The following is a 14,423-nucleotide window of genomic DNA, read 5'->3' as shown; positions in this document are numbered from 1 at the left end:
CGGGTCCCGCCTGCACCCTCGTGGGGCTTTCCCGGACGCTGGGCTGCGGGCTGCTACTGGGAGCGCGCTTTCCGCCCCCCGAGAGTTTCGGGAGTGAGTGTGAGTGGGTGTGAGCGGGTAAGTGTGAGCGAGTGTGTGTAGCTGTATGTGCAGGCGCGCACAGCCTGGAAACCACCCGGACGGAGTTTGACCCAGGTCCTGCGTCGCAGCGACAATCCGAGAGATTCGGGTAGGAGCCCCTCCAGACTCGGGCCGACCCTGAACTTCCACCCCCTGTCCCGAGCCCCACTCGCAATTCCTTCCTTCTTTCTGTAGACGCAGCCCCCGCTAGGTGTCACGCCCTCCTGGTAGCAACTCTTGCTGTGGAAAGGGACTGCCCGGGTTATCAGGGTGCCCCAGATTGCAGACCGAGTGCTGGCCTGAGTCTGTAATCCAACCCCGCATTGTAAAACTGGCGGGGACTCGACTCCTGCGGTGAAATCCAATGGTGGAGACTTCATTGAAGAAGTTGAGTGCGCGCGCACGTGCGGCGCTCCAGCGCTCAGCACCTGAAGCAGGAACACCTGATGAGCGCCCTGGGACTCTGGCGGTTGGCAGGCACTTAAAAGACCAGGCTGACCAGCCAGATTTGGGCACCTAAAGGGTGTTTATTGACTCAGTGACACCGTATCTCTAAAGCCATCTGATTTGCTGAAACACAGGACTGTGTAAAAAGCTGCCCCTCCTCTGAGGGAATCATGGGAGCCTAGGAGACAGTGGTTGAGTGCCCAGTGTTGAAACAACAAAGTCCTTGGGTTACTTAAGACTGATAATTCCATCCCTCCATACATTATTTTTATGGGGGTCAAGATTAACTCAAATGTAGGGCATATTTCTGCATTTTAAAACAGTTAATAGCTTTAATTGAGAGCAATGCTGTTTTTGAATCCCTCTATGAAATGATTCCTTGGTTGCTGAGGTCCCATCCAATTCTAGTAGTCTCTGAATTCTTCTAGCTCTCAGTTTATTGTTACTATGTTCCTTCTGTGAAAGTGGAGATACCCAGAAAATCTCCCCACTTCCTTGATAAAATCGCCCCACTTCCTTGATAAGAATTCCTTGAAATAACCTGTTGAGTAGAAATTATTCATTGTGGTGTGAGGATAACAGAAACTCTGTGGCTAAAGAAAATAACCAGAACAGCCTTTAGTTGCCATTGTGCGTTGGCATATGGAAGTTAGCGTTGTTAGAGCACTTCAAGTGCTGCTTATCGCACCAGATATTTTTATCCTGGTTTGAATCCTGTGTTACCCAAAAGTGTTTCCACAGAGTTTAAGTAAGGAAACATTATGCTTTGAAATGTAAACATATGACTCCATCTCTTTAAGGAAAGAAATAATTATCACACTTAATTAAACACCTGGAAACATTTATTGCCACCTTCTAATTAGATCTGTCATGGGAAGTTAAGTCAGCAACAGCAAACTGTTGTTAATACTGTAGCTGGTAACACAGTTACCTTTTTTATAGATTTTCTGGATGCCTGTTCCTGTCCACACATGGTAATTGCCTCCCCCACCCCTTGCCCGCTTTTTGAGGTTTACCTGTAATTCAAATAAGTAAAATTTAGGCAAGTGGATTGCCACTTTCCTCCCTGTAAAATAAGAATATCTTAGATATTGGATGTTTTGTATTAAGCTTTTGCATTATAAGCCATGATGTTCATCTAGATTATGTGATAATTTAAGAATCATTAATAAATTGTTAATGTAAGAAGATTTCCCCCCAAAAGTAGTGATCCTCCACAAAGGCTTTTACATTTTTTTTTCTTTAAGGGAGACTTCTATTGTGCTAATTGATGTTCCAGTGTTTAAATTAGAAAAGGGATGGTGTGAGCTGGAAAATCTTCTCATCTTTGTTGTCTCTTGATTTTTGGTTTCTGCCTGTCTCGCTAGATATACTCTTCATTTGTGTAGTGAGGTGTGGTGAGGACAGGCTCTGCTGGGATCCCAACAGAATGGCAGAAACGGAGAGTGAACACCCACACTGCCAGGGCCAGGAACAGAGTATTTTACAAGGCCTGTTCTCTGTAATTCTTCATTCTTTTGAAATTGGAGGAAAGGGTTTGTGGAGGAAAATGATTGCATCCAAACAGTCCTCTTTGGGAAATGCCATGTGGGGGGGAAGAGCAGATTTCTAGGTCGTTTATGCCTTGGGGAACTGCAAGTCGCTGATCCTTGAAGCTAAGTCTGCCACAGTGCTGGGCACTACAGAGGCCTCCCAGTTCATGAATCCCCTTTACCCTGTTCTGCTTGGGACAGCCCCTTGGAGTGACACGTTTCCTTCTGGCCATGTCATTTGTACTCCATCAGAACTGAGCTTTGCCTCCACACCCTGCAGGATGGGTCATTTCCCACTCCCTCCGTTCCTGTCAGGTACAGATGGAAGGGATTGAGCCCGGGTAACCCCAGGAGGCTGGGGAAGGTCAGTGATAACAATAAGGGGCCCCTGTTGCTCTCAGAGGGAAAAGGAACCTTAATGCAACCCTAGTGCCAGGGGGTTATGCACAGGGGCCAATCTGGGTAAAAAGTTGCAACCCTAGTGCCAGGGGGTTATGCACAGGGGCCAACCTGGGTAAAAAGACAGTTCGCCCCATTTTGGCATTTACAGAGAATCAGCTCTGACAGAAGTGAAGGGAAGGCACTGTGTGGTGCCAGATTAACTTTTATCGCCTCGCCCCTCCTCACACTGCCCACATCCTGCATTTAATACCAAACGCACACTAAGAACTCAACAAACACTGAAAAGGAGAGGTTTACACCCCAACCTTTATATCCCCTTCTCTGTTTTTTTATGACTTTGGCCCTACGGTCTGAGCTAACCACAGGTTCTAGACCTTTGTCTGTCAGTGGTGCCTCTCAGTAGCTGAAAATGAATGATTCATTCAGAGTTTAAAAAAAAAAAAAATCAGTGAACCTTGTTGCAAAATGTAAATGAGGTCAAACAGTATCCAGTGGAGGCTAGTTTGCAGTTTGCATCTTGGTGGTAAGAAGAGGAAATGAGCTACAAGTAGAGGGCAGATAATTCTGGAGTGTGAGAGGCGAGAGGCACTTTAGAAACCACCCGGCCTGTGAGTCTCAGACCATAACGTTTGCCATTTACAAGGTGGGAGGTGTGTCCCTCGGTCTAGTTTGCAGGAGGTGAGCACCGTTCATTCATGCAGCCGGCATTTATTGGACTACATGTGTGTGGTACTGCACAACCCTCTCCTGGTCACAGGAAGGCATGGGATCCCAGAGGACTGGTGACTTGCAGAGAGATGTTTGTTTGTAAGAACGGGTCCCTGCAAGTAAACTGATAATGGCAAAAATGGGTTCAGAATTCTTCTGTGTTTCACAGCAGAAAGTAAAGGTGCTTGCTTCCTTAGGACAGTAGAAGAACCAATTTTAAAAGATTTTATTTCACAATCATAAGAGACTGAAGTGAGCACATTTCTTCTTTCTAACTTGTTTTTATTGATTGGTTATAGAGAGGGAGAGAGAGAGAGAGAGAGAGAGAAACATTGATTTGTTGTTCCATTTAGTTATGCATTCATTGGCTGATTCTTGTTGTGCCCTGACCAGGAATCGAACCCACAACCTTGGCTTATCTGGATGATGCTTTAACCAACTGAGCTACCCAGCCAGGGCCAGCATGTTTCTTCTGATGTCTGTTTCAAATAACCAGTGTCTAACAGCAACACACCGAATTCCATAGGATTTTGTTTTCTTGGATTTTTATGTCAAGCATAGAAGTTACCTGAGAAACGTGTGTGAAAATGTCACAGGCTCCACAACAATCAGATAACACCCACCCATTCTTTTGGAGAGCAGTTGCTTTTTCTCTAAAAGCAAGTATTTATGGTTCAGAACCGGCTGCAAAGCTAGATGGGCGCTATCAAGTTTGTTTGCTAGGGTTGTGCTTTTCGATGTAGAACTGAGGGATCACAGACCGAGGTGACTCTCTCCAGGTGCCTGAGGGCTAGGCATACAGCACGGGGCGCTATCAAGTTTGTTTGCTAGGGTTGTGCTTTTCAATGTAGAACAGAGGGATCACAGACCGAGGTGACTCTCTCTCCAGGTGCCTGAGGGCTAGGCATACAGCACTCTGCCCCACGAAGAAGAAAAAAGGGTGAGAGGTCACAGGAAGGGGCTTCATGGGAGAGCCCCACACTAAGGGTTTAGTTGCTTACAGACAATGGGATTAAGTCCGAAATTCCACTTGTGGTGGTTTCCTTGAACATTGGGAATGAAGATGACTTTTAGGTTAGTCAAGTAGTGGTTGGTTCACACGAGTCTGCTGCAATCAGCTGTTCATGGCTCAGCCACCACTGGCTGTGCGACTTCGGACAATCTACTGAGTTCTCTGAGCGTGCTTCCCCTGGAAACCGGGAGAGTATTTACATCAGAGGATGGTTGTGAGGGTTAAACCAGCATGTTCCTCTCCTGCTGTCCAGTGTGCAGAAGGCGCCCAGCAAAGGGTAGGCTTTGTCGGATTGGCCAAATCGGTCTCATTTCAAAAGGATGGTGTTTGTAAGCAGCCCTAGTGGCGCAGAGAGGTAGAGAGGGAGAGTGGTATCTTGCATTTTATGTGCTCTTAGCACGAACTTCCTTTTTTCCTTCTAAGGATGCCAGAGGAGCCCAAAGAATGTAGCACAGGCAGTGGTGGCTGAGCCATGAACAGCTGGGTGACTGTAGCACAGTTTCAGTGATTCCCAGCTGCACTCAAGTGATTATAGAGGGAAATCTTGCTGCTGCTGCTGCTGCTGCTGAAGAGAAATGAGCCAGAGCAGGGCACCTGGGCTGTAGGTGTCTGGGCCTGAAGGAGAGCTTGGCATCCAGTAAGCCTCCCTGTGGCTGAGAAAGCTTGTAAAAGACCCATTACAGTTCAGTTGTGAGCAGCGGGTTGGCCTTTCACCACTGGAGGTCCTTGTTTAAAACAGGTAATGGGTGAAACCAGGTTATCCAGGACAGGAAGACTTGTCTCAGCCACCCTGGGTGTCGCAAAGGCGCTTGGGCCAGCACGTCCTGGGGGGATGGGGGAGGGGGGTTGTGAGAGTTCTGGGAGGCAGAGGGCAGGGAGGCACCTAGGGTTTCCCGTTGGGGCAAGTTTTTCTGGGGACACGCCACTCCGAAGGGCACATGGTTACACATGAATGTTTGCAAGGAGCCAAAAAGTAAGAAATAACTCACTCGGCCAATACCTTCTCTATGCCTAGCTCTTATTCCTTCAAACCAGATTTATTATATGACTGTCAACCAAAGTGGCAGAGGCGGAGTTTGTGGCGTGTGCTTGTGGAAACCTACCTGTCCCCGAATTCCGCAAAGTGCCATGGTGGTCTTCCAAGAAGAACTGCAGGCACAGCGTGGGCAACAGATGGCAAAGTTCGAAACAAACTTTGATGACGCAGACCTTTTAGAAGTGAGTCCAGTGCCTGATCACACAGCTCTGATCAGGAAGCAACTCTTATTTTTCCTTCTTCCCCTTTAAAAAGAGATTGTTTTCTGGAAAGGGCTGGTGTTTGCTTAAATACTCTCACTGCCCTAGAAGGGCAAAGCAGTCTTGACTTTGCAATGGACTTGCTCCTGCCTCGGTGTAGACACGGTCCCCAGGCCCCCGGAGTGAACTGGGAGAGGTGAGTGAGCTCAGACCTCCCGCAGCATGCAGTGCTGGCCTCTGGGCTGCACACACTGAGCCATTTCGTGCCTTTGCTTTTATGGCCTGGAATGGCAGTGCCCGAGGGAACGGCTACTATGACTTGCCAGGGCAGAGAGACCACGTGTCAACGGGGCGCCTCCCAAGGAAGCAGCAAGTCCCTGCCCCGTGTGCCCCTGAGGGGCGGTTTGAGGACGTTTTTATCTGGACAGCCAAGAGGTGATATGACAAATGAAACTTTGAACTTGCCCAATATGCTGCTGTATCTTAGGGCTCATCTGGGGCCATAGCTCCCAACTTGACTGCATGACAGAATCAACTGGGAAGCTTGGTACCAAAGGTGCAGGTTCCCGGGTCCTGCCTCCTGCCGCATCCCAAAGGATGGGCCTGGGGATCGGTATTTCTACAAGGTCCCCGGTGACTGATGTGCAGGGAATTGAAACCCCCAGCCTGGGAGACTAGTGTCAATGTCTTGTACAGAGAAGATTATTCAGGAGCAGATATCTATAGGGTTCTTCCCCCACCCCCACCCCCAGGTGGAAAGAAAAAATCTCTTGAAAATATAAACTATAGCTTTCAAGTTGAAAGCAGATTGAAACGAACACCTGTGTACCCATCCTGAGAAATATGAAAGTGGTTTGAATAGTAAAGGCATTAAATTATCTTCCATGGCCCTGACTGGTTTGGCTCAGTGGATAGAGCGTTGGTCTGTGGACTGAAGAATCCCAGGTTCGATTCCAGTCAAGGGCCTGTACCTTGGTTGCGGGCACATCCCCAGTGGGGAGTGTGCAGGAGGCAGCTGAATCGATGTTTCTCATCGATGTTTCTAACTCTCCGTGGCTCGCCCTCTCCCTTCCTCTCTGTAAAAAATCAATAAAATATTTTTAAAAAATTATCTTCCATGAAGGTTAGTTGGGGTTGGTCCGATCCAAAGTTGAATCAGTGACTCAGACACTGTCATCAGGGACCAGGTCTTTTTGTCCTTCTCTTCTCCAATCCTTAGCATGTCAACTTTTTCCTACAGACTAGCCACCTCATGGGCAGAAAATGGTTTCCTCAGCAATGGATATCTTACACTCCCCAACCTCATGCAAAGGCAGGAAGTGTGTGTGGACTTGTGTGTGTGTGTGGGGGCGGGGGTGGGAACAGAGAGGGCAGCAATAAATCTGTTCATCAGGGGATAGAATCTTTCCTGAAGCTCCCTCAGGCCTCATTGGCAGGAGCTGAGTCACAGCTGCCAGGGAAGCTGTGCAAGTGCACAGGGGCGTTGAGGGGGCCTCCACAGGAGGGGGTGCTAATAGGAAGAAGGGAGAGCGGCATGGTTATTGGGCAGACCAGTACCATCTGCACTAGACCCAGCTCCTGTGCCCTGGAAGCTGTCTATCGAAGACCATTATTATTACTGATAAAATAACCCCAGGTTTTATTGGAATGAAAACTGCCTACCCATGATGAGTAGTTGGTAGAAAAACAGAACAAAGATGTGAACGGTGTTGAAAGGTACATATACTTAATTACAATGAACAGTGACTTTCTAATGTCCAGGATCTGGGTTTATAAAAATAGCACAACTTCCTGTGGATGTCTTCATCCTGCCTTCATACCCGGAAGATGTCCATCAAATAGAGTGCTCTTTATGGTTCTGGAAATATTCACAACCCCAATGACAGTCATCATGACAAACATTTATTGAGTACTTAAAATGGGCAAGTGCTTTATACACATTGTCTGATTTCATCTCAAGGGATCTATGAGAAAGGTATTATTGTTAATCCGAGTTTACAGATGAGGGATTGTGGTTTGGGGAGGTTAAATAACCTGCCGCAGGTGCCTGGCCGAGCTGGGGTGCACACCCCGGAGCTCGGGTGTCTCACCTCCCATACCTGTGCTCTGAACTGCTGCGGAGTTTGACCCTCAATAAAATGCTACAAACTCCCTCATTTTCTGTGAACTCCCAAAGGCTGTTACCTCTCCAGCAGTCAGGGTCTTCTTTGCAGTTCATGTCCCAGTTTTATTTTTCACATTTTGTTATTGTCAGTCGTAGGAAGGAGAACCATGGGAGGGTGCACTCACCTGGTGACCTTCAACAAGTCACCAGTCACATGGCCCCCCGGATGCACGAGGGCTGAATTTTCCTGTGTACGTACACAGCAGCCTCTTTATTTCTATAGGAAACTCTATATGTGCTGCTCATCAGTTCTCATATCAGAGTTTTGAGACGTTTTGATTGAAGCTTTCTTTTTTTCTTATTGTCTAAAGTTTTACTATGTCTCCTTTTTCCCTGACTGGCCTCCCCCCAGTCATTTCCACCCCCGAGGGCAAGCCCCCACCACCCCAGTGTCTGTGTCCATTGGTTATGTTAATATGCATGCATACAAGTCCTTTGGTTGGTCTCTAATACCCCTCCCCCACCATCACCCCTGCCATTTGTCTCTGGATCAGTTTATGTTGATCATTATATCCCACATATGAGTGAGATCATGTGATATTTATCTTTCTCTGACTGGCTTATTTCGCTTAGCATAATGCTCTCCAGTTCCATCCATGCTGTTGCAAATGGTAAAAGTTCCTTCTTCTTTATAGCAGCATAGTATTCCATTGTGTAGATGTACCACAGGATTTTAATCCACTCAACTGCTGATGGGCACTTAGGCTGTTTCCAAATCTTAGCTATGGTAAATTGTGCTGCTATGAACATAGGGGTGCACATGTCCTTTTTTATTGGTGTTTCTAGTTTCTTGGGATATATTCCTAGAAGTGGGATCACTGGGTCAATGGGAGTTCCATTTTTAACTTTTTGAGGAAACTCCATATTGTCTTCCACAGTGGCTGCACCAGTCTGCCTTACCACCAGCAGCACACGAGGGTTCCTTTTTCTCCGCATCCTCGCCAGCACTTGTCATTTGTTGATTTGTTGATGATAGCCATTCTGACAGGTGTGAGATGGTGCCTCATTGTTGTTTTGATTTGCATCTTTTGGGTGATTAGTGACTTTGAGCATGTTTTGACATGTCTCTAGGTTGATTGAAGCTCTTTCTGCAGCAGATTTCTAGGTGGGGCTCATGGGAACAGTATTCCCCCATTTTTTTGATAACACTTGGTGAGCCTTTATTAGAGGTGAATTTTGTTAGATATAACATCCTTGGCACACATTTTCTTTCCTTGAGAGTCTTAAATATGTTACTCTATTTTCTTCTGACAAAGTATTGTCAAAAAATCTGATTATGGTAATCTGATTTTCTTTCCCTCTGTATGACCTACTCTTCTAAGCATTTTGAGATCCTAATTATATGTCTGTATCCTTCCATCTGCCATCTACCTAGCAGTCCATACAGTGATTAGTGAGCTATTATGTTACCAAATCCAAGGTTATGGCTTGGCCAACCACGGTGCCAAATAAGCTCTTGCTCCTGTGAACTCAGAATAAGACACTTACTCTCAGTACCTATAGCTTTTCATCTCTGTAGCCTCAGCTGTACCTTGTACAATGTACAGCATTAGCACTAAAAATATGTTTGTTTATGAAATAAATGATGTGAAAGGATGTGGGTTTTGTCCTTCCCCTTTTAGCCTGTCGGGAACCGTCCAGCCCCGTTGACTCTTTCCCCCCAATCAGGTGACTTTGCCTCTGACACAGCTGTGCCCACTGAGGCAGTCTCTCCCCTGAGCCGAAGGGGTGTGGGCGCTGCACCCATTGTCTCGGGTTGTTCCTGTGTTCACAGTGTCAGACTCAGACCATGTTCTCACGTTACTGGGTTTCCAGGATCAGCACATGGGAACCCCTGGCTCACAGAGTGTCTGGCTCTACACTGAATGTCACCGTGACCTCCATACCCGCTGCCCTCCCTGTGGTGGGTTTTAGGTAGGGCTTATGGGAACAATGACCGCTCATTGTGGGTTTTAAGGCCCAGGCCTCTCTGGGGGAGGAGAAGGGGGCTGGAGCACCACCTGCTCTTTCCTTTCTTGGCTGACCTTTTCACCTCTCACTTCATGTCTGCCAGAACCCATGGCCGGACATCAGAGTAGGAGCCCTAGGCCCAGATGTGATCCCTGATGCATTTTGTTTAACATACACACTGTGCTTCATTTTTAACTTTTAAACGCCGGCTAGTGGTGCCTACCTGCCAGTTTGGCCCAAGTCTCTGCTGCTCGCCGTTGCATTATCTCAGTCATTTATTTGCCTGCCTCCTATAGGCAGTGGGTTTGCAACAACGTCTGACACAAACTCACATTTCTCAGCACATCCGTTACATGGGCAAGACCTTGGGCTGCCCGGCCTTATGCCTGCCCCACGCTAGTCCAGCAGTGTCCTGCCCTGGTTCTCCTTGTTCAGTCCTGGTCTGTGGGCCCTGTAGACACTCTGTTCCCATCCTCTTGACTATCTCAATGCCATGCAATTAGCAGAAAAATAGAAAAGAAAAAACAAAAACAATGTCATGGGACATAATTTTAAAACACATTCACCGTACAAAAGCAATGGTGGGAATAATCCAGAGGTAACGGGATAGTGGCTCTTCCTCAACAGATTGGATGCTGAGGTGATCTCTTATTTCAGGTGTGAAGAAGTAGCCTTGACCACACAGGGAAATCTCACAGGTAACAGAGTTGGTGATAGGGAAATGCCACCCTGACATGATGCTGACCCACTGTTCTGTTCTTGTCATGCCCCTGAGGTGAGGCAGTGGAGTCAGGCTCTCCGCCCCTGTGGCTGGGCCCAGGGGAGGCCGATCATCAGCCTGACCCACCCTGGTGCATTTTCCCCAGATCGAGCATTTCACATTTCAATTAAAACAGTCCTGGGGATGACTCTTTGTTCCTAGGAATCTCCACAGAAAGTATGGACTTGTGTAAAAATATAACCATTTTCTATTCTGCTTTTATTAACTCAACAGAGATCATGCTAAAGACTCTGCCTTCTTTTCCTTATTCCAGCTGCCTTTTGCCTTTTGCTTCTCATTGGCCCCTCTGTGAGCCAGGGTGAGGCTGAACATTTATTGAGAACTTACTATGTGCCAGGTATTGTACTAAGATGTTTATATACATTGCCAAACCCTAGGTTCAATCATTATTATCCCCATTTCAAAGACGAAGAAACAGACCATGAGAGTTTAAGTCCTTACTCAAGGTCAACAGCATAGCTGATAGTCACATCCATTGATTCTTGACCATATTGCTGTATACTTACTTCCTCATGCAGAAATGCAGACTTCACCAAGCCAGCTTGCAGGGGTTTTTCTACATCAGTAACTGAGCAGGGCTCCAGGGTGGAGCTGGCTACTCTATGATGTTTAGATCTTAAACAGACTTCTCTCAGGACCTATTCAACATCCCTGATTTGGACTCTGTAGCATGAGTGGGACGGGGAGGGGGGTCATGCAAATGTGGCTCAGAGAGACAGTTCCAGGATTGGAAATCCCCCTGTCAGGGCTGCAGACAACTGGACAGCTGCAAGTCTTGCTGATAATAGGTCAGCAGTAGTAGCTAACACCTCAACAAGAACGTAAGAGGGGAGGTGAACTTATATGTGTCAGTTTCGAAATTTGTTAGACACTCTAGTAGTGAATTTCATGGAGAAAGAAGTTAAAAATATTTAAAATAAGATTTTTGAATTTCTTACTGTCTATGCTGTCTGTCTCTACATATGTCCTCAGATGGTCTTTTTATTTTGTTTTAAGCATCATTATTTCTACTCAGTGGAATATTAGAGACAAATTTTGCTTACACGGTCTCTTTGAAGTAATTAAGCAAAGGATGCTGATGTTATTTGGTTAAATGGAACTGGAAAAGCTCTGGCAGGCCTGGGAAAGGTGGACTGCGGTGGCTGGCTGTGTGATCTCCCTGAGATAGTCAACCCTCTAGGTCAGAATTACCAAATCTAAGAAATGTAAGGTGTAGGCTAGATCTCTTATCTCTCCCACCTCTGAAATCCTGCCGTGCTGACTGTTATCACCTGCATGTTTCATTGTCATTTTGAGCAAGGAAACGAGGGGAGGCCAAGCCACTGACAGCAAGCGCAGGAATGCCTGCGGCCCTCGGAAGGCATGCTGTCTGCTGCGGTGGGACGGAATTCTGTACCAGCAGCTCAGGGTGAGAAGCCAGAACTCAGGCCCTGAGTCTTTCCGGGAGGCCCAGGGCTATAACAGGAGATAAAACTCCATGAGTAAATTTATTTTTAGATTATCTTTGTGTTCCCCTTCATTGCTAAGATAAGTGTTGTTAACTATAGTAACATGAGGAAATTTGCTCTCTTATTACACAAGAGAGCCCATCTGTGACTCTCTAAGTCTTAGAGTCTAAGAGGTGGATACAAATGACCACAAGTGAATTCAGTTTGGGATAAAAAGAGTTCATTACAGTGCTGTTCTTAAGAATGAGCAAAACAAAAACTCTAAGACAACTTAAATATGCATGGGCACCTTAAAGACATTAAGGTACTTCCTGGAGGTGAAACATTATGCAGCTTTAGAACAAGGTGGCTCTCTGTGCACTGATATGGAAAGATCTCCAAGAGAGATTAGATAAAAAAGCAAAATAATGATCTCATTATATTTAAAAATAGGCATATTATATACTTATGAGTGCATAAGCATTTTTTAGAAGTATGAACATTATACTATTAATAATGGAATTATTAGTTGGAAGAGGGGAAAAGAAGTTTAATTTTTCATTTTATACCTTCTATAGTGGTTAAATTTCAAAATCAAAATACATTTGGTAAAGGAGAAAATTTAAATTTCAGTTGAGTTTTTGAGGCATTCTAATACTTCCTTAGAAAAATCTGAATGAACAAAGCATGCTAAACAAAGCAAGATGTTGTCTATAAACATTAGGTAACTCCCCCATTCCATCTCCCAGCCTTTACTATACTTCTTTTAAAAAATTTTTTATTGATTGATTAGAGAGAGAGAGAGAGAGGAAGGGAGGGAAAGAAACACCAGTTTGTTGTTCCACTTATTTATGCATTCATTGGTTGATTCTTGTATGTGCCCTGACCGGGGATCAAACCTGCAACCTTGGTATTGGGGTGATGCTCTAACCCAGTGGTCGGCAAACTGCGGCTCGAGAGCCACATGCGGCTCTTTGGCCCCTTGAGTGTGGCTCTTCCACAAAATACCGACTTCTGCGCATGGGCCATGAAGTTTCAATCGCACTGTACATGCGCGCCCGCACATGGTATTTTGTGGAAGATCCACACTCAAGGGGCCAAAGAGCCGCATGTGGCTCGCGAGCCACAGTTTGCCGACCACTGCTCTAACCAACTGAGCTACCCGGCCAGGGCTACTGTACTCTTCTTAACCCACAGCTGCTCAGTTGTCAATGGCTCCCAATATCTATCAAAAACAAGTCCAACAGAGCAATATGGTGGGGCAGCAGAGCATGGCCTGCTGGTTTGTCACCCATGCATTCAGACAATTCTTTGCGGACCTGTTGAGCACCAGGCACAGTACTACCTTGGGGATGTGTAGGTGAGTGGCATGCTTTTAAGAGACTCTGACTTCTCACTTGTAAAACAAGTTTTCAGGACTAAATACAACAGCAAATGCAAGGCTCCTTGCCCAGGCCCCAAAGAATAATATTTGCTCACTTGCCCCACCCTTTTCTGTGAGGTCAAGGCAAGGCCTGATCCCCATTACTCTTCCGCATATTTCCTCTGGTTCTCATTCCTACACTGTGCATTGTTCTAGAACACAACCCACTCTTCTCTGATTTTTTCCTTGCTGGGTAAAGCCCCCTCTCCTGCCCATCATTTCTCTTTCCTTCGGGATCCAGTTCAGATGTGCCTCCGCCGTGCAACCTTTCTTGACACTCTTCTTTACCAGGAACAAAATGACCAGAAGTAATCTCTTCCTCTTAAGAATTTGAATAGCCCCTCTGGTCTCCCTGTTTCTATGTTGACTTGATCACTTATGGCATTTTACCTTAGTCTGCAGCTCTCTGTGCCCTTGGCCCAACTAGGGTATCTTCCCGAGGGCAGTACCTATGTTTTGTTCATCTCCAGAACTCATCTCTTTACCCATGTTCTCAGAAATATGTATGAATGAATACTCCATTTTAATGATTTGCTCAAATATCCTTTTTAAAAAAATATATTTTATTGATTTTTTACAGAGAGGAAGGGAGAGGGATAGAGAGTTAGAAACATCAAGAGAGAAACATCGATCAGCTGCCTCCTACACACCCCCTACTGGGGATGTGCCCACAACCAAGGTACATGCCCTTGACCGGAATCGAACCTGGAACCCTTCAGTCCCCAGGCCGACGCTCTATCCACTGAGCCAAACCGGTTAGGGCTGCCCAAATATCCTTTTAACTTTCATTATTAGGATTATTTTAGTTTGAAGCAAAATTTTTTTTTAAATGAAGATTTTTTTAAAAATCCACTATCATTGACAGGTTAAGCAGAATTTCTTCCAGGGGAAAGAAACTTGGAAATTGTGGAATTGCTATCCTTAAGGAATTTTTAGGAAGAGACATACAGGTATCTATCTAGGGTGGTCACCGCCCTTTACATGAGTAACTGGCTCATAAGTTTTTGTCTGATGAAGTGAGATCTTATCCTAACAATTTAAAATAGCCTTGGCCAGTTTGGCTCAGTGGTTGGAGTGCTGGCCTATGGAGGGTCCTGGGTTTGATTCCCCATCAAGGGCCTGCCTTTGTTCCCTGGCAAGTTCCCTGGCCCCAGTAAGGGGGGGAGTGGGGCGCACCTGTGGGAGGCAACCAATCAATGTGTCTCTCTCATGTGATGTTTC

This window comes from Myotis brandtii, unplaced genomic scaffold, assembly GCF_000412655.1.
Source record: "Myotis brandtii unplaced genomic scaffold, ASM41265v1 scaffold1071, whole genome shotgun sequence".
NCBI classification, from domain to species: Eukaryota; Metazoa; Chordata; class Mammalia; order Chiroptera; family Vespertilionidae; genus Myotis; species Myotis brandtii.
Note: the sequence above shows the minus strand (reverse complement) of the source record.